The 24,502-nt window shown below is 24.7% G+C and overlaps 1 protein-coding gene across 6 annotated transcripts in view; it reads right to left on the bottom strand.

Moving 5' to 3' along the window:
- Oamb (Octopamine receptor in mushroom bodies) overlaps positions 1-21,376 on the bottom strand; it is a 140,406-nt gene extending 119,030 nt beyond the window's left edge. For 4 of the 6 annotated variants that reach the window (XM_083055068.1, XM_083055392.1, XM_083055711.1 and 1 more), the window contains exons 1-5: positions 20,968-21,376; positions 11,689-11,780; positions 10,716-10,758; positions 9,962-10,274; positions 9,603-9,659 (exon numbers count right to left, since the gene is read on the bottom strand). The gene's annotated coding sequence lies outside the window, so the exon portion shown is untranslated. Of the gene's footprint in view, positions 1-9,602; positions 9,660-9,961; positions 10,355-10,715; positions 10,759-11,688; positions 11,781-20,967 lie in introns of those variants that run through there. The other 2 variants (XM_083055148.1, XM_083055237.1) reach the window with 2 other exon arrangements.
- Between the last annotated feature and the right edge of the window lie 3,126 nt (positions 21,377-24,502).

Here is a 24,502-nt window from a genome sequence, read left to right as displayed (position 1 = left end):
TTTATTTCTTCCCTCGCATTCGTTTCTCTACATTTCCCATGAAAAATATGGCGAATGAGAATTCCGCGACCAATCGTAAACGATTACCTACACCGATTAACGCGATCTATTTCCACTTTTCGCCGAAATTATATTCACGTTTACATTCAATTAACTAATGTGTTGTTGAAATTTTGCCTTCTCATTGCGAAAGAATTCTGACAGTGAGTAAGAAGTAAAGTTCAATATTCCCAATTCTTTATGCGTTACGATGAAACAAATCTAATATAATCATGCAGCATAAAAACTCTATAAAGTTTCTGTTACTTCTTTTCCTATATAACAAATTTTTTCTTTAAAGAGAATATAAAATTTTCAGGTAAAATTTTTTAAATGACATATAAACGTGTGAAAAAAATATCGGGTATAAGTGACACAAGTGAACCGAGAATTGAATTCTTATGTTTTAACAACACACAGTTTAACGATTTTTCATTGCAAAATCATACTCCTACACTCTTCTGTAGTAATTATTATAACAATGCGATACACACAGAGCTTTTCACATAGGATATGCACGTTTTTTTTTTCGCATTTTTGATAAGTGGACGAAAGATTTTTGGCATTTGATAATTTTAGTATTATTTTACATAATTCTTTTTGCACATGAAAATAGCTCATTCACGCTGATTAATAAAACCATATTGATGCACCATTTTCTTTTTCCCTCCCCGATATGTTGATAAAGGATTGACGGCTCTCATTTTTCTTGTCGGCTGAGCGAAAGCACTTCTTTCTCACAGGAGTATGAACGTAAATTTCTCGTAGATTAGATTTATCCATCTATTGCGAGTGTGTATGTTAGACAAAAATGTTCAATTTATCTCTCGCGTTTCTATAGTCTTCAATATGGAAAATCCGCAGATCTAAATATGTATATGAAAATATTTTCTTCGTTAAATATTTTGTAGATTATCTGAAAGTTTTATCACTCTAAAAATGTATTATAGTTTAAACATATCCCCAGTTTAAGCTGCATTGCAAAGAAAAGAAGCGCTTATTTCGAGAAAGCCGATTTTTCTATCTATATTGCTTTTAAATATACCTATATACAAATATATATTATTATTATATATATGTCACCTTATACGTTAACACTAAAAACATGTACTATTTTTAGCTTGCATTTGTTAAGTGTGTATTATATACATAATAACATAAGTTTCTACATAGCTAATTAATACAATATATGTGACATCTATTTTCAAAGTAATTTCACTTTTAAAACTGTCGCTAAAATCGATATTTTACAATAGTCTAAATTTGCATCTCATTACGATACTAAAAAATTGGCTTTCAAAAAAGCGTTTCTTTGTAATAATAGCTAATAGCTTAAATTTAAATTAACTATATTTAAATTATAATATACTTTACAAGAATAATAAAATTTTCAGACAATCTATAAAATCTTTAAAATGTCACAGAATCTTAAGGAAAAAAGAAGGATAAATAATTTTATTTTAATGATTTAAATCGTGCAATTAATCCCTTTCTAAAAAAAGGCATGTTATTGACATTGTTGTCGCTTTTCTGCGATACTAATTGGCTGTCTCGATTCGCGTTGTGCATTATATTCATAGCATCGAGCAGCTGTCATCGCGAGAGTTAGCAGTATGTTTGACAGTTTGTCCAAAATAAAATAAAATAAAATAAAAAGTATTATAATATATTATATTACTTAAAATATATTATTATTTTAATTATAATAATATATTGTAAATAAAATAATATGTTATAATATATAGTTATAATATATGTATACTTTATCCGCGATTAATATTTTTTGACGCAGAAATCAGCTAATAACTGTCAAAAATATAAATCGAATTTAAAATATTAAAACATATTATTATTTTATTTTATTTTATTTTGGACAAACTGTCAAACTGCTAACCCTCGCAATGACAGCCTCGATGCTATGAATATAATTTACAATGCATATTGAGGCAGCTAATCAACATCACAAAACAGAGGCAACTTTTAGGCAGCTTGCGAATACAGAATTATGCGCGATTCCATTTTAAAATCAATGGACTATTTTATTCTCAATTTAGCGTCAATATCTCATAAATGATTAATTTAACGCTGCTATATCTTTTCGCGTATATATTACAGATTGTTTTGAAATACACTGTGCACAGAGATGAAAATAAAGTTGAAAAAAAATCTATTTTCCGAAAAATTTGGAAATTGTTTGACGTCTCTTCTTTCAGCGACAAGAAGAATTTTCGCAAAAAAAAGGAACACTCGATCCATTAGCTTAAAATTAAAATTTCACAGTACAGATTATATATATATATATATATATATATATATATATATAAACTTGCGAGAATTGACTTGACATGCCTTTTTTAAAAAAGGCCTAGAACAACACAAGCTCGCGCAACGCGCGCACTATTCCTCAAATTTATTTATGTTAAAAAGAATTATACAGAAATCAGCTGATAACTGTCAAAAAATATTAATCGAGTTTAAAATCCTATAACATTTTATTTAAAACATATTATTATATTAATTTTCATAACATAATATTATTTTAAAATTTATTTAGCAAATTAACGCTTTAATCAGTTGATGTATGTCAAAAATATTAATAAAGCGTAAATTGGCTAATTAAAATTTAAAATAATAATAAATTATAAAAATTAAAATAGTAATATGTTGAAAATAATAAATTATAATGCTTTATCTAGGATTAATATTTTTTCACAGTTATCAGCTGATTTCTGCGTCAAAAAATATTAATCGCGGACAAACTATACATATATTATAACATATGATTTTATTTACAACATATTATAATTATAATAATATATTTTAAGTAATATAATATGTTATAATACTTTATCCGCAATTAATATTTTTGACAGAAATCAGCTGATTAAAACGTTAATTTGTTAATTAATTTTAAAATAAGAATATGTAATAAAATTTATAAAATAATATGCTTTAAATAAAATGTTATAGTACTTTAAACTCGATTAAAACTTTTTGACATTTATCAGCTGATTTCTGTCAAAAAATATTATTCGAGTTTAAAGTATTATAACATATTATTTATAACATTATTATTTTAATTTTTATAGCATATTTTTATTTGGGCAAGAACATATGTATTTAGATTAAAAAATTAACTCCAGCACGATTATTTAAATATCTCATATTACTTATATGTGTCATATTTAAAAAATTATATTATTAAAGCAAATGAGCTGGGATTATTCCAATAGTTTCAATAATCATAAATGTATATACATATTCATATATATGCATAAACATAAATGTACATACATATTCATATATATGCATAAACATAAATGTACATACATATTCATATATATGCATAAACATAAATGTACATACATATTCATATATATGCATAAACATAAATGTACATACATATTCATATATATGCATAAACATAAATGTACATACATATTCATATATATGCATAAACATAAATGTACATACATATTCATATATATGCATAAACATAAATGTACATACATATTCATATATATGCATAAACATAAATGTACATACATATTCATATATATGCATAAACATAAATGTACATACATATTCATATATATGCATAAACATAAATGTACATACATATTCATATATATGCATAAACATAAATGTACATACATATTCATATATATGCATAAACATAAATGTACATACATATTCATATATATGCATAAACATAAATGTACATACATATTCATATATATGCATAATCATAAATGTACATACATATTCATATATATGCATAAACATAAATGTACATACATATTCATATATATGCATAAACATAAATGTACATACATATTCATATATATGCATAATCATAAATGTACATACATATTCATATATATGCATAATCATAAATGTACATACATATTCATATATATGCATAAACATAAATGTACATACATATTCATATATATGCATAAACATAAATGTACATACATATTCATATATATGCATAAACATAAATGTACATACATATTCATATATATGCATAAACATAAATGTACATACATATTCATATATATGCATAAACATAAATGTACATACATATTCATATATATGCATAAACATAAATGTACATACATATTCATATATATGCATAAACATAAATGTACATACATATTCATATATATGCATAAACATAAATGTACATACATATTCATATATATGCATAAACATAAATGTACATACATATTCATATATATGCATAAACATAAATGTACATACATATTCATATATATGCATAAACATAAATGTACATACATATTCATATATATGCATAAACATAAATGTACATACATATTCATATATATGCATAAACATAAATGTACATACATATTCATATATATGCATAAACATAAATGTACATACATATTCATATATATGCATAAACATAAATGTACATACATATTCATATATATGCATAAACATAAATGTACATACATATTCATATATATGCATAAACATAAATGTACATACATATTCATATATATGCATAAACATAAATGTACATACATATTCATATATATGCATAAACATAAATGTACATACATATTCATATATATGCATAAACATAAATGTACATACATATTCATATATATGCATAAACATAAATGTACATACATATTCATATATATGCATAAACATAAATGTACATACATATTCATATATATGCATAATCATAAATGTACATACATATTCATATATATGCATAAACATAAATGTACATACATATTCATATATATGCATAAACATAAATGTACATACATATTCATATATATGCATAAACATAAATGTACATACATATTCATATATATGCATAAACATAAATGTACATACATATTCATATATATGCATAAACATAAATGTACATACATATTCATATATATGCATAATCATAAATGTACATACATATTCATATATATGCATAAACATAAATGTACATACATATTCATATATATGCATAAACATAAATGTACATACATATTCATATATATGCATAAACATAAATGTACATACATATTCATATATATGCATAATCATAAATGTACATACATATTCATATATATGCATAAACATAAATGTACATACATATTCATATATATGCATAAACATAAATGTACATACATATTCATATATATGCATAATCATAAATGTACATACATATTCATATATATGCATAATCATAAATGTACATACATATTCATATATATGCATAATCATAAATGTACATACATATTCATATATATGCATAATCATAAATGTACATACATATTCATATATATGCATAATCATAAATGTACATACATATTCATATATATGCATAATCATAAATGTACATACATATTCATATATATGCATAAACATAGTTTTAACAACTTATTTGGGCAAGAATATATGTATTTGGATTAAAAAATTAACTCCAGCTCGATTATTTAAATATCTCATATTACCTATATGTGTCATATTAAAAAAATTATATTATTAAAGCAAATGAGCTGGGATTATTTCAATCGTTTTAATATCTTATTTGGGCAATAATATATGTGTTTAGATTAAAATATTAACTCCAGCTCGATTATTTAAATATCTCATATTACATATATGTGTCATATTTAAAAAATTATATTATTAAAGCAAATGAGCTGGGATTATTTCTTACTAAACTGCATAGTAAAATTAATCAAACATATTTAATATTTTATTGTAATAGATATTATTATTGTGATAAATATTAATCAGAGAAATTCTCATAAAATTCTTTCCATATCATATTGTCCCACGATTACCATGATTTTTAGGGTAAATTTTAAGATAAAATCCTCTGTGTTTATTACTTACAAAATATTATAATTTTAATTATAATAATATGTTGTAGATATGTAAATAATATTATACGAGTATGTTATAATATATTCTTTTAATATAAACTTATTTGTCCGCGATTAATATTTTTTGAAAAAAGCAGCTCATAACTGTCAAAAATATTAATCCAATTTAAAATATTAAAACATATATTATTATTTAATTTAATTTAATTTTGGATAAACTGTCAAACTGCTGATCCTCGCGATGATTGTCAACAATAATTGCGGGAATCGATTTAACATGTTTTTTTTAGAAAAGGACTAGAACAACACAAGCGCGCGTTATTCTTCAATTTTATGTTAAAAAGAATGATACAGAAATCAGCTGATATAACTGTCAAAAAATATTAATCGAGTTTAAAAAGTACTATAACATTTTATTTATAACATATCATTATTTTACTTTTTATGTCATAATATTATTTTAAAATTTAATTAACGCTTTATTAGTATTTTTTGACAGAAATCAGCTGATTAAAGTGTTAATTTGTTTGCTAATTAAATTTTAAAATAAGAATGTGTTATAAAAATTAAAATAATATGTTTTAAATAATATGTTATAATTTTCCTTAAACTCGATTAATATTTTTGACAGTTATCAGGTGCTTTCTATCAAAAAATATTAATCGCAGATAAGGCATTATAACATATTATTTACAACATATTTCCATTTAAATTTTTATAACCTATTATTTTAAAATTTTATTAGCAAATTAACGATTTATTAGTATTTTTTGATAGAAATTAGCTGATTAAAATGTTAATTTGTTAATTAAATTTTAAAAGAATAATTAGTAATAAAAATTATAAAATAATGTTTTAAATAAAATGTTATAGTATGTTTAAACTCGATTAATATCTTTTGACAGTTATTAACTGATTTCTGTGAAAAAATATTAATCGAGTTTAAAGTACTATAACATTTTATTTAAAACATATTATTACTTTATAATTTTTATTACATACTATTATTTTAAAATTTAATTAACAAATTAACGCTTTAGTCAGCTGATTTCTGTCAAAAAATATTAATCAAGTTTAAACAAACTTTATATAAAAATATCATTCTTTTTATATAAAATCGAAGAATGGCGCGCGCGTAGCGCGCGCTTATGTTGTTCTAGTTTTTAATATAAAAAATTGATGTACATACATGTATATATAGGGTAGGTCAAATAAAATGTTACCAGTTGTTATCTTCGAAATTTTATTTAGCTTACCCTATATATCACATACATACAGGGTATCCCTTTTTATTTTTTTTTTCTTACATTATTTAATGCGCTATCGCGCGTCTTTGATTGTCTTTCGACAGTCATTACCGCATAATCATGTATAAATTTTGTGTTGGTAGTGTGTATAAATGAATATTCGTTGATTCGATTGCACTATACACATACATACTATAGAGGCTTTTTTCTTTTTTATGACACATTTTCTTAAATAATGAATTTTAACTAAAGGTATTATAGTATTTTTTTACGCAAAATTGAATGCTCTTTCAGCAAAATTTTGCATTAAAAAATATCCCGTTCCCTATTTAAGAAATAAAGTTGAATTACTTTAATTGATTTTGAAAAATGCCACCCAAGGCAATAAGTAAGTCACAATATTATTTGTAAAAGATAAAAATAATAATAGAATATTCAACGACATCTTAGCAAGATTTGTACGCTCCTATATTTGAGAATATGTAATTAACAGAAGTGAGCAGAATCGTTGCTCCATTAATTAACATTTCTAATTAAATATCGAACGTTAGTAACACAAAAGTCCTGCATTGTTAGATATATTTCGTAAGTTTACGCGTGCGTGTGGCACTCGTCTGTTTACTGCAACGAAAACGATAGCATATTACGTAAACACGTAGTAGCATGCAATATCGCGCTCGAGGACGAGCTTGGCAGATATTAAAGTTGTCCAATATTATCATATAACATTGCCACTGGGTTGTCGTTGGCCGCGAAGATACGCTGCTAAATGTGAACGCAACCGAATAACTTTGGCAATTAAAATCTAGGTCGCCGAATGCCACTGTACCCTTTGTACAGGCTATTTTACGGTCTACCTAATTAACCCTTAACTGACAAAGTACAAATGTGTCCTATGATATGATGGAACGACCTCGTAATTTAGTTTTCTATCATATATTTTGATAATGTTTTGATAATGTTATTTAAAGATATAATCTTCAAATAAATGATTTAAATAAAAAAATAAAATTTTAATTAAAAAAAATATATAATATTAATTTTTTAACTTTTAATCGCAATAGGAATGACAATTGTGCAAAGTTTGTACATTTTCTCTCTTTCCTATGTCCTTTGATCTTTTGTACATCTTTTCTCGCGTACTTAATTTAATTTTCAAATTAGCACGGCAACTTTGACAATAAAAATCAACGTAAAATTATTCTGATATTATGACTTGTGTAATAATATAAAAGAGCTAGAAATAATGAAGATCAAATGGAACGGTGCGATTATTAATTCAATTACATTTAAAAGAATTTGCATATTACTAATAATAGACATATATATAAATATATATATATATACATATATATATTTCTGTTATATATGTATATTTGTATAATAATTAAGAACTTTAAATTTCCTCGATTATTGTTTTACTGAATGATTAGCACGTAATGGTATATTTCTTGAGATACAAAGTAAGAAATAAACAATAAAATAAAACATGATAAAGTTCGCACAAGAAGACAGAATTTACAGAATTTACAGAAAGCGCATTGTAAGGATATTCCAAGACATTTATACGAAATCGCGCAGCAATTAAAGTTACAAATCCATTTGTCAAATTGTGAGAATCAGCAAATGCTAGCGATTTTGAAATTAAAACTTCATTAAAATGTCGTGTCTTCGCAATTTATTGTCGCTCACTTTGTCTTAATTAATTTCTTGAATTATTTACAACAGATTTTCATTAATTAGTTATTAAAAATCTGATATTTTATTGTAAAATTTTCTACCTGCAAGTTTTATCTTCCACGATAAGAGCGAGAAGAGAAAATTATGTGTCACATTTAATGATTAAATAGTGATGAGTTTTATGATGTTCGATAAATTTTTTTATTAAATACAATATAATTATCGTGGACTGCGCGAATAATGTAAAATTAAATGACTTTGTCAATTTTAGGCTAAAACTACTTTTTATTTAGCTAGCATTTGCTGATAAATTGAGTGATCCGTTTTTTAACTTTTGTTGCAGAATAAAATGAATTTACATCAATCAAAGAGAGTAAAGTATTTTCATATGTCACACTACATAGATGGATAGACTACAAAAAATTAGGATAATCTTTTGTTAAAAGAATACGTTATTTTTATATATAACGCAGTTACCTATGTACAATTAATAAAATCACAAGCGCGTGCTTTAAATAAAATAAATAAGTGAAATCTGAATTATATCTTTCTTTAATTTACACGTGTATGTGTAATATGCTTTAATTATGTATATTTTAAAGGTACATGTTTATCAAAAGTCCATTATATAAGTTTGATCTAATTCATTCTAGTCCATCCATTTTAAGGCACCACAACGAATCTATCTACAATCTACAATCTACAACTATAAATCCGTTATACCTCAATATTAAATAAAAGTTTAAAATAAAAGTTTCTCACTCACCGACACTGATGCATAACAGCGGAGTAGTCGATGTTCAAGCTACGTTGTCGTCGTTGTCTGTAACATACAAATATAAAATCTAAATTATAGCAGCGTTCAAATTATACTATTTCAAAAAATTATTATTGAATGCGCCAAACTTTATATTTGATATATAAACTATATATAAATATATATAATAAAATAATTTTATAAATTAAAAAAAAATTTTTTAACTTTTATAGACTTTATATATAAATATTTATATATCTCTTAAAAATTTATATAATATCTCTAAGTTTCTCTTGTTTAAATTGTTCAAATAAATACATTGAATTAATGTGATTTATAATAATTAATATGCAAATAACGATACTCACCTTAGAGTTGCTTCGCCGATGCCTGATGCCTCTCCTAGGCCTCCTCCTCCTCTCAGGTTGTCAGAATTGTCAAAATCCATCGACTAACAGGCGCGATACTGTTTTACGGCACTCCCGCACTTGTACGCGCGATACTTTTAACAGCATTCCCGCACTTATACGCGCGATACTTTTAACGGCACTCCCGAAATTGAGAAATCGAACTATTATGCAAAGACGCGAATTTTTGTTTCGTAGCGTCTTTTATTACTCGTATATCTTCGTATTTTCTTGGACCGTCATAAATCGTCGTAAACTAAATGATACCTTTTCTCTGAGAGAAGTGAACAATAATACTAGCTCGGAATTAACGATAAGGGAGTAATTGTACTCGCAAAAGGATAAAATTATTTCTAATTCAGAATATATAATATTGCACCCTCATTTGAAAATAAAAAAATTAAATGTGAAATCTTTAAAATTTGTTCTATTATATATTTGCTAATTAATAAATTTTACAAGATTGGTTCTCGTTCGCGATAAAATGAATTTTGAGGCAATGTATTTATTTACGATCTATAATCTATATCTATAATTTCTACAAATCTTCAAAATTTTTTCTATTAATATTTGCTAATTAATAAATTTTACGAGATTGGTTCTCGTTCGCGATAAATTGAATTTTGAGGCAATGTATTTATTTACGATCTATAATCTACACCTATAATTTCTGCAAATCCGTTACCTGAAAATTAAATAAAAGTTTATTACTCACCGGCCCCGATGTATGCAACAGCGGAATAACGATGCTAGGTTGTCTGTAACATACAAATATAAAATCCAAATTATAAAAATGCCGAAAATATAATTAATATTTCAAGAAATGAATATTATTGTACGCACTAAATTTTATACTTGAATGTAAAACAATAAGCAGATATATAAATATGTATGTAGAATTTTATAAATTCTTAAAAATAAATTTTATAAATATTAGATTGTTCCATATGAAATGTCCGATTTTGCAATGTAAACTTTATAAAGCTTTCTTTCTTAATAAAAATCTTTATATTTGTACATGTTTTATATATCATTTTAAAGTTTAAAATTTGTCTTTTTATATCTGATTTTATTCTTTGATTTAATTGATTTCGAATGTATTTTTTTCAACATTCTTTTCAGTATGAATAAATGTGATTTTTGCGTGCGTAATTTGGAAATAAAAGCCTCACAAATGACAATCGTAGATCTGAGACTATCGTTGATGACATTAAAGGTTGAGACATTAAAGGTTGAAGCGGATCCAAATTTAAATTTTTTATACTGGTTCGTTGACAGAGTTCTCACCGATTTCGAGCGACTGCTACAACATTATGGCCACTTTTCTATTCATACAAAAAAGCACGCAAAAATCACGCGCGTTTATTAATACTGAAAAAAATACATTCGAAATCAATTAAATCGAAGAATAAAATCAGATATAAAAAACAAATTTTGAGCTTTAAAATGATATATAAAACACGTACAAATATAAAGATTTATTAACAAAGAAAGCTTTAAAAAATTTACGTTGCAAAATCGGACATTATATGTGGAACAACCTAATAAAATAGAAATATTTTTATACAATTTATATAAAAATTTTTCTCTCTCAAAGTCTTTCTTGTTTAAAATACTCAAAAATGAATCGAATTATGATGCGCGCGCGATTTATGTGTGATAATTAATATACAAATAATGATACTCACTCTAGGGTTGCTCCGCCGATGCCCGATGCCCATTCCTAGACCTCCTCCTCCTCTCAGGTTGTCAGTAACGGCACTCTCGAATTCTACGTTGTCTGTAACATACAAATATAAAATCTAAATTATAGCAGTTCAAATTAATTATCAAAAAATTATTATTGGACGCGCCGAATTTTATATTTGGTTGCCCAACGATAATAAACTATATATGTATATAAATATTAATTTTATGTTTAAATTTTTTAATTTGGAGAAGATCGTAGTTCGTAGTATTTATTTTTTTTTAGATATGTTTTAAATAGAATTAAAAAATTTCATAAATATCAATTTTAATTATACATTTTATTTATATAAATATAAGTAAAATAAGGACTTGTAAAAATTAGTTTTAATCGAGTTCTATTAAATCTTAGAATCGTGTAAATCAAACGCGCTATAAATTATTTTGCATTTCTCGCGATTAAAATTTAATTGGGGAATAAAAAAAAACTTATAGAAATACTTATACTTAAAATATATATCATGATCAAAAATAAGAGACAAAGCTAATGTTCAATTATCTCTAATTAATTTTCTCTGCCTTTATCGTAAATTTGTTATTGTATGTCTCGTTAACATCCTGGCATCTTTTACCTCGACAGTGACTTACCTCTATTAGAGCTTCTGCGGTTTTAATGATGTCTATCCGTAATCTAATCGATAACGTAACACGAGAGATCGTCGGAGGATAAGATATATTTATACCAGCGATTAGACAAAATCGCGCTCGGCGTTTCGCAAAGGGTGGCGTAGCACGCGATATTGCGCAAGGATTCGTCGGAAATTATCGAGCACGGGGGATTATATACGTTTCGGTCCTTCGATAACTCGACGAATGACACGTCACATATTTGCTCGACAAACAAGCGTCTCGAGACAAATCACGCTCTTAAGCAGCTTATGCTCGCAAAGGAGGCGAATTTAATAGCCGTCAGCGATGAAGCATTCTGCGGCTAATCCCGATAACAATACATCCTGAGACTGCAAGGCAAGATCTCGAGGCAACGGTCATGCGTTGCCTCGGAAACACAAGTGTTATGTAGAAGGACGTGCCTTCATTTCTCTTTAAGGTAAAATAAAGTTAAAAATTATTAACTCTAAATTATATAAATTTTATTTAAATATATTTACTAATATTTATTATAATAACTTTATACGTGTTTCGAAAAATTAAATTTAAGAAAATTAAAGTTTTTTTTTTTTTTTTGTAAATTTACCTTTTTTATTTTGTCATGTTAATATATTTTATAATATTTTTATGATACAATATATAAAATAATGATAGAAATTTTGATAATTAATGATTCCCTTCAGATTATAAATAATATAATATTAAAAAGATTTTTTAATTTCTAATAATTCTTTAGAGAAAGCTTTAATTCAATATCCCTTTCTAAAAAAAAACTCTCGAAAAACTTTCTCGAAGTATTGTTGCCTCTTTTCCCAAATGCTGATTAGCTCTGTGTCGATTCGCGTTGTGTTATATTCGTAGCATCGAAAGGCTATCATCGCGAGGGTTAACAGTTAGCAGTTTGACAGTTAGTCCAAAATAAAATTAAATAAAATAATAATATGTTTTAAATAATATGTTATAATACTTTAAACTTGATTAATATTTTTGACAATTATTTTATTCTATCGCGATGACAGCCTTTCGATGCTACGAATATAATACAGCCTCTCCATGCTACGAATATAACGCACAATGCGTATCAAGACAATTAATTGAATTAATCAGCATCGCGGAAAAGAGGCAACAATACTTGCCAAAATCGACTTAACATGTCTTTTTTAGAAAAAAACTAGAACAACACAAGCGCGCGCTACGCGCGCGCCATTCTTCGATTTTATATAAAAAAGAATGATATTTTTATATAAAGTTTATTTAAACTTGATTAATATTTTATAACAGAAATCAGCTGATTAAAGCGTTGATTTGTTAATTAAATTTTAAAATAATATGTAATAAAAATTATAAAAAATATAAGCAATATTAATTAATTTGAACATCATGAATTAAAAAGTTAAATGCAAAATGGTGACATAAAATAATGTAGTAAATGTAAGTAGTATAGGTCAATGAAAGTAGTGTAGATCGATGAAAGTAATATAAGTCAATAAAAATACTATCAATCAATAAATATAATAATAAATAATAAGCAATATTAATTAATTTTGACATCATGAATTAAAAAGTTAAATGCAAAATGGTGACATAAAATAATGTAGTAAATGTAAGTAGTATAGGTCAATGAAAGTAGTGCAGATCGATGAAAGTAATATAAGTCAATAAAAATACTATCAATCAATAAATATAATAATAAATAGTAAGCAATATTAATTAATTTGGACATTACGAATTAAAAAGTTAAATGCAAAATGGTGACATAAAATAATGTAGTAAATGTAAGTAGTATAGGTCAATGAAAGTAATGTAGATCAATGAAAGTGATATATAAATTAATAAAAATGCTATCAATTAATACATATAATATAATAAATAATAAGCAATATTAATTAATTTGGACATCATGAATTAAAGAGTTAAATGCAAAATGGTGACATAAAATAATGTAGTAAATGTAAGTAGTATAGGTCAATGAAAGTAGTGTAGATTAATGAAAGTGATATATAAATTAATAAAAATACTATCAATCAATACATATAATAATAAATAATAAGCAATATTAATTAATTTGGACATCATGAATTAAAAGGTTAAATGCAAAATGGTGACATAAAATAATGTAGTAAATGTAAGTAGTATAGGTCAATGAAAGTAATGCAGATCGATGAAAGTAATATAAGTCAATAAAAATACTATGAATCAATAAATATAGTAATAACTAATAAGCAGTATTAATTAATTTGGACATTACGAATTAAAAAGTTAAATGTAGTAAATGTAAGTAGTATAGGTCAATGAAAGTAGTGTAGATCGATGGAAGTAATATAAGTCAATAAATATACTATCAATCAATAAATATAATAATAAATAATAAGCAATAATAATTAATTTGGACATTACGAATTAAAAAGTTAAATGCAAAATGGTGACATAAAATAATGTAATAAATGTAAGTAGTATAGGTCAATGAAAGTAGTGTAGGTCAATGAAAGTGATATAAATTAATAAAAATATTATCAATCAATACATATAATAATAGATAATAAGCAATATTAATTAATTTTGACATCATGAATTAAAAAGTTAAATGCAAAATGGTGACATAAAATAATGTAGTAAATGTAAGTAGTATAGGTCAATGAAAGTAGTGCAGATCGATGAAAGTAATATAAGTCAATAAAAATACTATCACTCAATAAATATAGTAATAACTAATAAGCAATATTAATTAATTTGGACATTACGAATTAAAAAGTTAAATGCAAAATGGTGACATAAAATAATGTAGTAAATGTAAGTAGTATAAGTCAATGAAAGTAGTGTAGATCGATGAAAGTAATATAAGTCAATAAAAATACTATCAATCAATAAATATAATAATAAATAATAAGCAATATTAATTAATTTGGACATTATGAATTAAAAAGTTAAATACAAAATGGTGAATAAAATAATGTAGTAAATGTAAGTAGTATAGGTCAATGAAAGTAGTGTAGATTAATGAAAGTGATATAAATTAATAAAAATACTATCAATCAATACATATAATAATAGATAATAAGCAATATTAATTAATTTTGACATCATGAATTAAAAAGTTAAATGCAAAATGGTGACATAAAATAATGTAGTAAATGTAAGTAGTATAGGTCAATGAAAGTAGTGTAGGTCAATGAAAGTGATATAAATTAATAAAAATACTATCAATCAATACATATAATAATAGATAATATTAATTAATTTTGACATCATGAATTAAAAAGTTAAATGCAAAATGGTGACATAAAATAATGTAATAAATGTAAGTAGTATAGGTCAATGAAAGTAGTGTAGGTCAATGAAAGTGATATAAATTAATAAAAATACTATCAATCAATACATATAATAATAAATAATAAGCAATATTAATTAATTTGGACATCATGAATTAAAAGGTTAAATGCAAAATGGTGACATAAAATAATGTAGTAAATGTAAGTAGTATAGGTCAATGAAAGTAGTGTAGATCGATGGAAGTAATATAAGTCAATAAAAATACTATCAATCAATAAATATAATAATAAATAGTAAGCAATATTAATTAATTTGGACATTACGAATTAAAAAGTTAAATGCAAAATGGTGACATAAAATAATGTAATAAATGTAAGTAGTATAGGTCAATGAAAGTAGTGTAGATCAATGAAAGTGATACATAAATTAATAAAAATACTATCAATTAATACATATAATATAATAAATAATAAGCAATATTAATTAATTTGGACATCATGAATTAAAGAGTTAAATGCAAAATGGTGACATAAAATAATGTAGTAAATGTAAGTAGTATAGGTCAATGAAAGTAATGCAGATCGATGAAAGTAATATAAGTCAATAAAAATACTATCAATCAATAAATATAGTAATAACTAATAAGCAATATTAATTAATTTGGACATTACGAATTAAAAAGTTAAATGTAGTAAATGTAAGTAGTATAGGTCAATGAAAGTAGTGTAGATCGATGGAAGTAATATAAGTCAATAAATATACTATCAATCAATAAATATAATAATAAATAATAAGCAATAATAATTAATTTGGACATTACGAATTAAAAAGTTAAATGCAAAATGGTGACATAAAATAATGTAATAAATGTAAGTAGTATAGGTCAATGAAAGTAGTGTAGGTCAATGAAAGTGATATAAATTAATAAAAATACTATCAATCAATACATATAATAATAAATAATAAGCAATATTAATTAATTTGGACATCATAAATTAAAAGGTTAAATGCAAAATGGTGACATAAAATAATGTAGTAAATGTAAGTAGTATAGGTCAATGAAAGTAGTGTAGATCAATGAAAGTGATATATAAATTAATAAAAATACTATCAATTAATACATATAATATAATAAATAATAAGCAATATTAATTAATTTGGACATCATGAATTAAAGAGTTAAATGCAAAATGGTGACATAAAATAATGTAATAAATGTAAGTAGTATAGGTCAATGAAAGTAGTGTAGTTCAATGAAAATGATATAAATTAATAAAAATACTATCAATCAATACATATAATAATAAATAATAAGCAATATTAATTAATTTGGACATCATGAATTAAAAGGTTAAATGCAAAATGGTGACATAAAATAATGTAGTAAATGTAAGTAGTATAGGTCAATGAAAGTAGTGTAGATCGATGGAAGTAATATAAGTCAATAAATATACTATCAATCAATAAATATAATAATAAATAATAAGCAATAATAATTAATTTGAACATTACGAATTAAAAAGTTAAATGCAAAATGATGACATAAAATAATGTAATAAACTCGATTAATATTTTTTGTCAGTTATCAGCTGATTTCTGGCAAAAAATATTATTTAAATTTAAAGTATTATAACATATTATTTAAAAGATATTATTATTTTAACTTTTATAACAAATTATATTATAAATTAATTACCAAATTAACGCTTTAATCAGCTGATTTCTGTCAAAAAATATTAATAAAGCGAAAATTTGCTGAATTAATTTTAAAATTATAATATGTTACAAATATAAAAATAATTATATGTTGTATATGATAATTTATATAATAAACGTTTAAACTTTGAATTCAAAAATTAAGACCTGTGTAAGTCGTAGAACATTTTCTGAGGGCTCATTTTGGATTCAAAATTTAAACGTTTTTTGCGAAAATCAAGGCCTGTGTAAGGCGTAGAACATTTTCTTTGGGCACGTTTTAAAGGTCTCTTCAACACCTACAAAATAAGCCCTCAGAAAATTTTGTACGACTTACACAGGTCTTAATTTTTGAATTCAAAGTTTAATGTTTTTTGCGAAAATTAAGGCCTGTGTAAGTCGTAGAACATTTTCTGTGGGCGCGTTTTAAAGGTTTTTTCAAGGCCTACAAAATAAGCCCTCAGAAAATGTTCTACTTACACAGACCTTAATTTTTTAATTTAAAATTTAAACGTTTATTATATAAATTATTATATACAACATATAACTATTTTCATATTTGTAACATATTATAATTTTAAAATTAATTCAGCAAATTTTCGCTTTATTAATATATTTTGACAGAAATAAGCTGATTAAAGCGTTAATTTGCTAATTAATTTTTAATATAATTTGTCATAAAATTTAAAATAATAATATCTTCTAAATAATATGTTGTAATTCTTTAAACTCGATTAATATGTTTTGATAGTTAGCAGCTGATTTTTGTATTATTCTTTTTAACATAAAATTTTATTAATATTTTTTGACAAAAATCAGTTGATTAAAATGTTAATTCGTTAATTAAATTTAAAAATAATAGTATGTAATAAAAATTATAAAATAATAAAATGTTATAAATAAAATATTATAATACTTTAAACTCGATTAATATTTTTTGTCAGTTATCAGCTAATTTCTGTCAAAAAATATTATTTAAATTTAAAGCATTATAACATATTATTTATATACAGTGAAAATTTTTTTAGAATTTATCCTGAAAATCATGGTAATCGTGGGATAATATGGTATGGAAAGAATTTTATGAAAATTTCTCTAATTAATATTTATCAGAATAAAAAATAATATCTATCACAAAATATAAAATATGTTTGATTAATTTTACTAATAGTATAGTAAAATTTACTAAAAGTATGGTAAAATTAATCAAACATATTTTTAAAATTCTTTCCATACCATATTGTCCCACGATTACCATGATTTTCAGGGTAAATTCTAATTGTAAGAGAAAATTCTCTCTGTGAAATATTATTATTTTATTTTTTGTAACATTTTCATTTTTAAATTTAATTAACAAATTAACGCTTTGGTCAGCTGATTTCTGTCAAAAAATATTAATCAAGTTTAAACAAACGTTATATGAAAATATCAATCTTTTTTATATAAAATAGAGGAATGGCGCGCGCGTAGCGCGTGCTTGTGTTGTTCTAGTATTATAAATTATCAATAATGATCATGGGAAATCGTCCCGAGAAGTATTCCATATCTTAGGAAATATTAAGTATAGATTAAGAAATATCAAGTATTACCAGTAAAAATGCATACATATAAAGTAAAAAAAATAAAAACATCCTAAACATTCGTACATAAGTAATAAATAAAAATAATAAATTAATAACAAAATAAAAAGTTTTGTCATGTTAATTAATATTTTATAATATTCTTATGATACAATATATAAAATAATGATGAAAATTTTGATAATTAATGCCCTGCAGATTATAAATAATAATAATATTGAAAAGATTTTTTTAGTTTTTAATAATCTTCTAGAAAAAGATTTAATTCAATATATTATAAATTACACAATAATGATCATGGGAAATCGGGAAATATTCAATTTAAGAAATATGAAGTATAGATTAAGAAATATCAAGTATTACCAGTAAAAATGCATACAGATAAAGTCAAAAATAAAAACATCCTAAACATTCGTACAAAAGTAATACATAAAAATAATAAATTAATAACAAAATAAAAAAATTTGTCATGTTAATGAATATTTTATAATATTCTTATGATACAATATATAAAATAATGATGAAAATTTTGATAATTAATGCCCTTCAGATTATAAATAATATAATATTAAAAAGATTTTTTTAGTTTTTAATAATCCTCTAGAAAAAGATTTAATTCAATATATTATAAATTACACAATAATGATCATGGGAAATCGGGATGTATTCAATATCTTAGAAAATATTAAGTATAGTTTAAGAAATATCAAGTATTACCAGTAAAAATGCATACATATAAAGTCAAAAATAAAAACATCCTAAACATTCGTACAAAAGTAATAAATATAAATAATAAATTAATAACAAAATAAAATTTTGTCATGTTAATTAATATTTTATAATATTCTTATGATACAATATATAAATTAATGAGATGAGAATTTTGATAATTAATGCCCTTCAGATTATAAATAATATAATATTAAAAAGATTTTTTTAGTTTTTAATAATCCTCTAGAAAAAGATTTAATTCGAGATTTAATTCAATATACATATTATAAATTATACAATAATAATCATGAGAAATTGGGAAGTATTCAATATATCTTAGGAAATATTAAGTAAATTAAGAAATATCAAAATATTACCATTAAAAACGCATACACATATAGTCAAAAATAAATAAACATTTTAAATAAACATCCTAAACATTCGTACAAAAGTAATAAATAAAAATAATAAATAAGTAACAAAATAAAACGTCGATTAATCTTAATTTATGTTATATTTTATTCAAAAATCTAGTAATATTTATTATTGCATGATTATGTATTATTATCGTGTCTCAAAAAAAAAAATAAATAAATAAATAAATTTAAGGAAATTAAAGTTTTGTAAATTTATTGTCTCAGTTTTGTTATATTAATTTTTTATAATATTTTATCATTATCATGATATATATATTTATATATATATATACATATATAATGCAATAATTAAAATTTTGATAATACATGCACTGAGAGAATTTTCTCTTAGAATTTACCCTTAAAATCATGGTAATCATGGGACAATATGGTATGGAAAGATTTTTATGAGAATTTCTCTAATTGATATTTATCACAATAAAAATAATATCTATTACAAAATAAAATATAAAACATGTTTGATTAATTTTACTATGCAATTTAGTAAAATTAATCAAACATATTTAATATTTTATTGTAATATAAATATTATTTTTTTATTGTGATAAATATTAATCAAAGAAATTTTCATAAAATTCTTTCCGTACCATAATTGTCCCATGATTACCATAATTTTCAGAGTAAATATTCTAAGAGAAAATTCTCTCTGTGTGGTTTTCAGAGTTTATAAATAAAATAGATAAGTAATATAGAATATAAAAAAGAAAATTTTCAATTCTAATATAATCCTCTAAAAAAAAGATACGATTCAATATAAGTAAATTAGTCATGAAAAGACTGGAAGTATAATATTAAATATCATAACAAGTATTATATTATTGTTAGTACGGAGCTATGCATATATATACACACACACACAATAAATAGAGATCCTAAATAAACAAACCCTCGTACAAAAATAATAAACGAGTGTACTTACCAAATTATATCACCTCGTCACAGCCGCCCCCTCTCTCGTTATCAATTTCAAGTTGCGTCGCCCAATCATATGGAAAATGCACAAACGAATATAACCTGTCCTCGATACTTTCCGACACTCGCCCGATACTTGTTCCGGCATTTCCGATTATCGTTTACGCACACCGCGTTATCTTAAATGTTAAATAATGCGATAACTGCGAAGACGACACGCTTGGAAAGAGCATTACGCGAAGCTCGCGTTGAAAATAGGCGCGAATGCGCCTAAGTCGCTTTGATCGCACGAATCGAGAAAGCATGGTGAATAACGATTGCACGCGACAATTGTTACCTTCCGACAATCGACCGATACTTTTTCCGGCACTTCCGATTATCGTTCACGCACGCAACGCGATTTTAAACGTTAAATAATACGAAAACTGCGAGAAGACGACGCGCTCCGATCACAACAACGTGAGCAACGCGATGCGTCCTGCGGTCCTGCGCCACGAGAAATAACAAATAACGCGCATACGTGCCGCGTCGAAAATGGCGGCACGCATGCGCGCCACTATGCGCCTCGCGATGCTATCGCCGAGTTCAAGTTGCTGCGATCGCACGAAACGGAATGTCGAAAAAGCACAACGAATAACGATTACACTCGATAATTGATACCTTCCAACAATCGCCCGATACTTTTCCCAACACTTCCGATTATCATTTACGCACACAACGCGATCTTTAACGTTAAATAATGCGAAAACTACGGAGACGATACGCTGCGACTCGGAAGTCGGAAGAGAAAGAGAAAGAGACGTACGCGCTGCTTGAAGGCTGCGTCGAGAACAGCGACGCGCATGCGCGTTACTATCCGCGCGTTTCTTTAATTTTCTTTAAGATAAATATCCGTAACTGAATTACCGTAGCTGATATATATACGCGCGCGTTTCTTTTTTCTTAAAATAAATATTTACAACTAAATTATCCTACATTAATTTATACATAGATAAATTCGAATAAGTAGGTATTGTTTAATTAAGTTTATGAATATGTTATTTCACATTAAACTATTAATTATGTTCTACAATCTACAACAATATGTTCTATCAATAGAAATAAGAGAAAAATATGTTAACATGTAAAAAAATAATTTCGCTCTATTCTAACACATCACTTATCTGCAATACAAGTAATTTTCAAAGCTTTATTACTGCATGTGAATATTACATTATAATAAATATAATTTATATAATTAAGCAAGAAAAGGTAAATGGGCAAATATTGGATTTTATAAATTATAAAATATACATATAGATAAGAGTAATAATGAGATAAATTAATATCATATTTGATAAGAGAGATTTAGACAAATTAAATTATCACAATATTGCATTTACAAATTTGGAGATAATATGGATGATGACAAACGAATAAAGCATACATAGTCGAATTTATGTATATCAATTTTATTTAAACAATATCTGTGTTTCATTTAATATAATACAATATGTACCATTCTCTTCTGCTCATTCTCGCGGCAACATTCATAGTAATTCTCTACGCATTCTAACTTCTAGCACAAAAATACGGGCATAATTTGAAATCTCTTGCTCACGATCTCACATATACACACATGCATACACATTTTTTCTTTTTCTCTTTCTATTCACACATAATCTTTGTTTAAAATTTTTTTCTCTCCATGTTTTAATCAAAATGAGTTTTCTAGAAAAAAAATGTCATTCGCCAAAGATCCTTTTGACACTTCAAGTTATTTCTAATTTTCTGACTACCATGACTTTTCAACAGCGTGACTGTTATTTGTATATTACACAATCAATTTTTAAATATCATAATTATTCACGAGTAATTTGATGGCGCAATAAATTAAATTTAATCTGTGTTGACAAAATCATACATGATACGCATTACATTATGTAAAAATATAGAAATAAATTAGTAAAATTACAAATTACAAATATCCTGCAAAATAGAGAATATCAATTTTATTTTTATATTTTTCATTCGTGAATTGCTGATAATGGAAAATTATTCTTACAATTATAACGCGAGATTAAATTATGTAGTTGGCTTCTTACAATTTGAGAGCAGATAATTTCTTATACTTAGGCTGTGCACTCGAGTTTTTTTACAGAGTATCTCTCGGTGAATAAAAATCTTTTACTTTTAATCTTTTGTCTTAAGGACAAAAGTAAAATTCTCAAAGGAATAGATATTATCTAAATAAAAAAATTAGTTCTAAATCTTTTTTATTATAAAAAATTGCGTTCTATGAGATTAAAACTTTTGAATTCACTTAGGATAATTCTATATATACAATAAAAGAAATTTACTATGAGAGTCAGTAAAGAAAAAGTAAAAATCGTCGAATGAACATATCCGTTTCAAGTAAAAATTCGTACCTGAAGAATTTTACTATCGACAGTCGCTCTTAGATAAAATCTTGGAATTTATATTGATAATAATTCTTTCATTTCTCTATGCCCATTAAATTTTACTATCAAGAATCGCCTTCAGAAAATAATAAATTACATATCGTCGTATTCAAAATATATATTCCAAGTCATATTTCACAAAAACTCGCCAATATTACAACATTCCATTCCGTAGGCAGTCACGTCGATCTTTTATAGACTAGATAGAGTTAAATATATATGATCAAATGATTAAGTATATGCATATAGAGCTGCGATCAATTGTGCTCTTCTTGTTCAATGCACATACGATTTCTAAAAATATATTCGCGGTGTTTCCTCCTTTTCGCAATAGTTTTTTCGACTTAATTTCCAATAATACGGAAATTTAATATACATACTGGGTTCTAGTTTAAATATCGACAGCATAGTGCACACACGTATTAAGTATTTTTCCGAATATTTAAAATCAAGAAATTTTGATTCTGACATACAATTTTGCGTTGTAACATATATATTTCGAAAAATTTATCTTGCAAAACTTAGATATAAATTTTGTTCTTTTAATAATTTAATCTAAATATAATAAATAAAATATAAACATTATGTTTTATACATAATGTACAATATTTATATAAATTCGAATGAAATATAATACATGTGCGCAATATGAAATCATCATCGAATATAAATCATACGAATTTTAATCGGTTGTATTGGCGATCGTCCGATTTAATTAACGTTTACTGAGTTTAATTCACTGAGACAATTAATGAAAATATATGAAACTCTCTATTGATTAATAACTTTACAATTTAACAGATTGTGTGTGTTGCATGCAAATCATTCGTGTGATAAATCTTAAGCATGTTCTACATTTGCGATACGTCTCTTTCAATTAAAACACTTTGGCGGTTCTCTATTTCTCGCTATGTTATGTCTTGACTTAAAGAAAAAATTAAGGAACGAAAATAAAAATCGATCTTTCTTCGAGATTCCCTAAAAAAAAAATACGACTCACACCATTTAAAATCTAAAAATAGTCGAACATTTTAAAAGCTGAAGAAATCCAGTTTTCGAGGGATGCTCCCGTTCTAAAATGTATTATATCGTAAAAAGTAA

The sequence above is a fragment of the Prenolepis imparis genome, unplaced genomic scaffold (genome assembly GCF_030444845.1).
Source record: "Prenolepis imparis isolate NDT839.2.m4 unplaced genomic scaffold, iyPreImpa1.0 SCAF_1, whole genome shotgun sequence".
NCBI classification, from domain to species: domain Eukaryota; kingdom Metazoa; phylum Arthropoda; class Insecta; order Hymenoptera; family Formicidae; genus Prenolepis; species Prenolepis imparis.
This window is presented reverse-complemented; position numbering and strand designations above follow the sequence as displayed.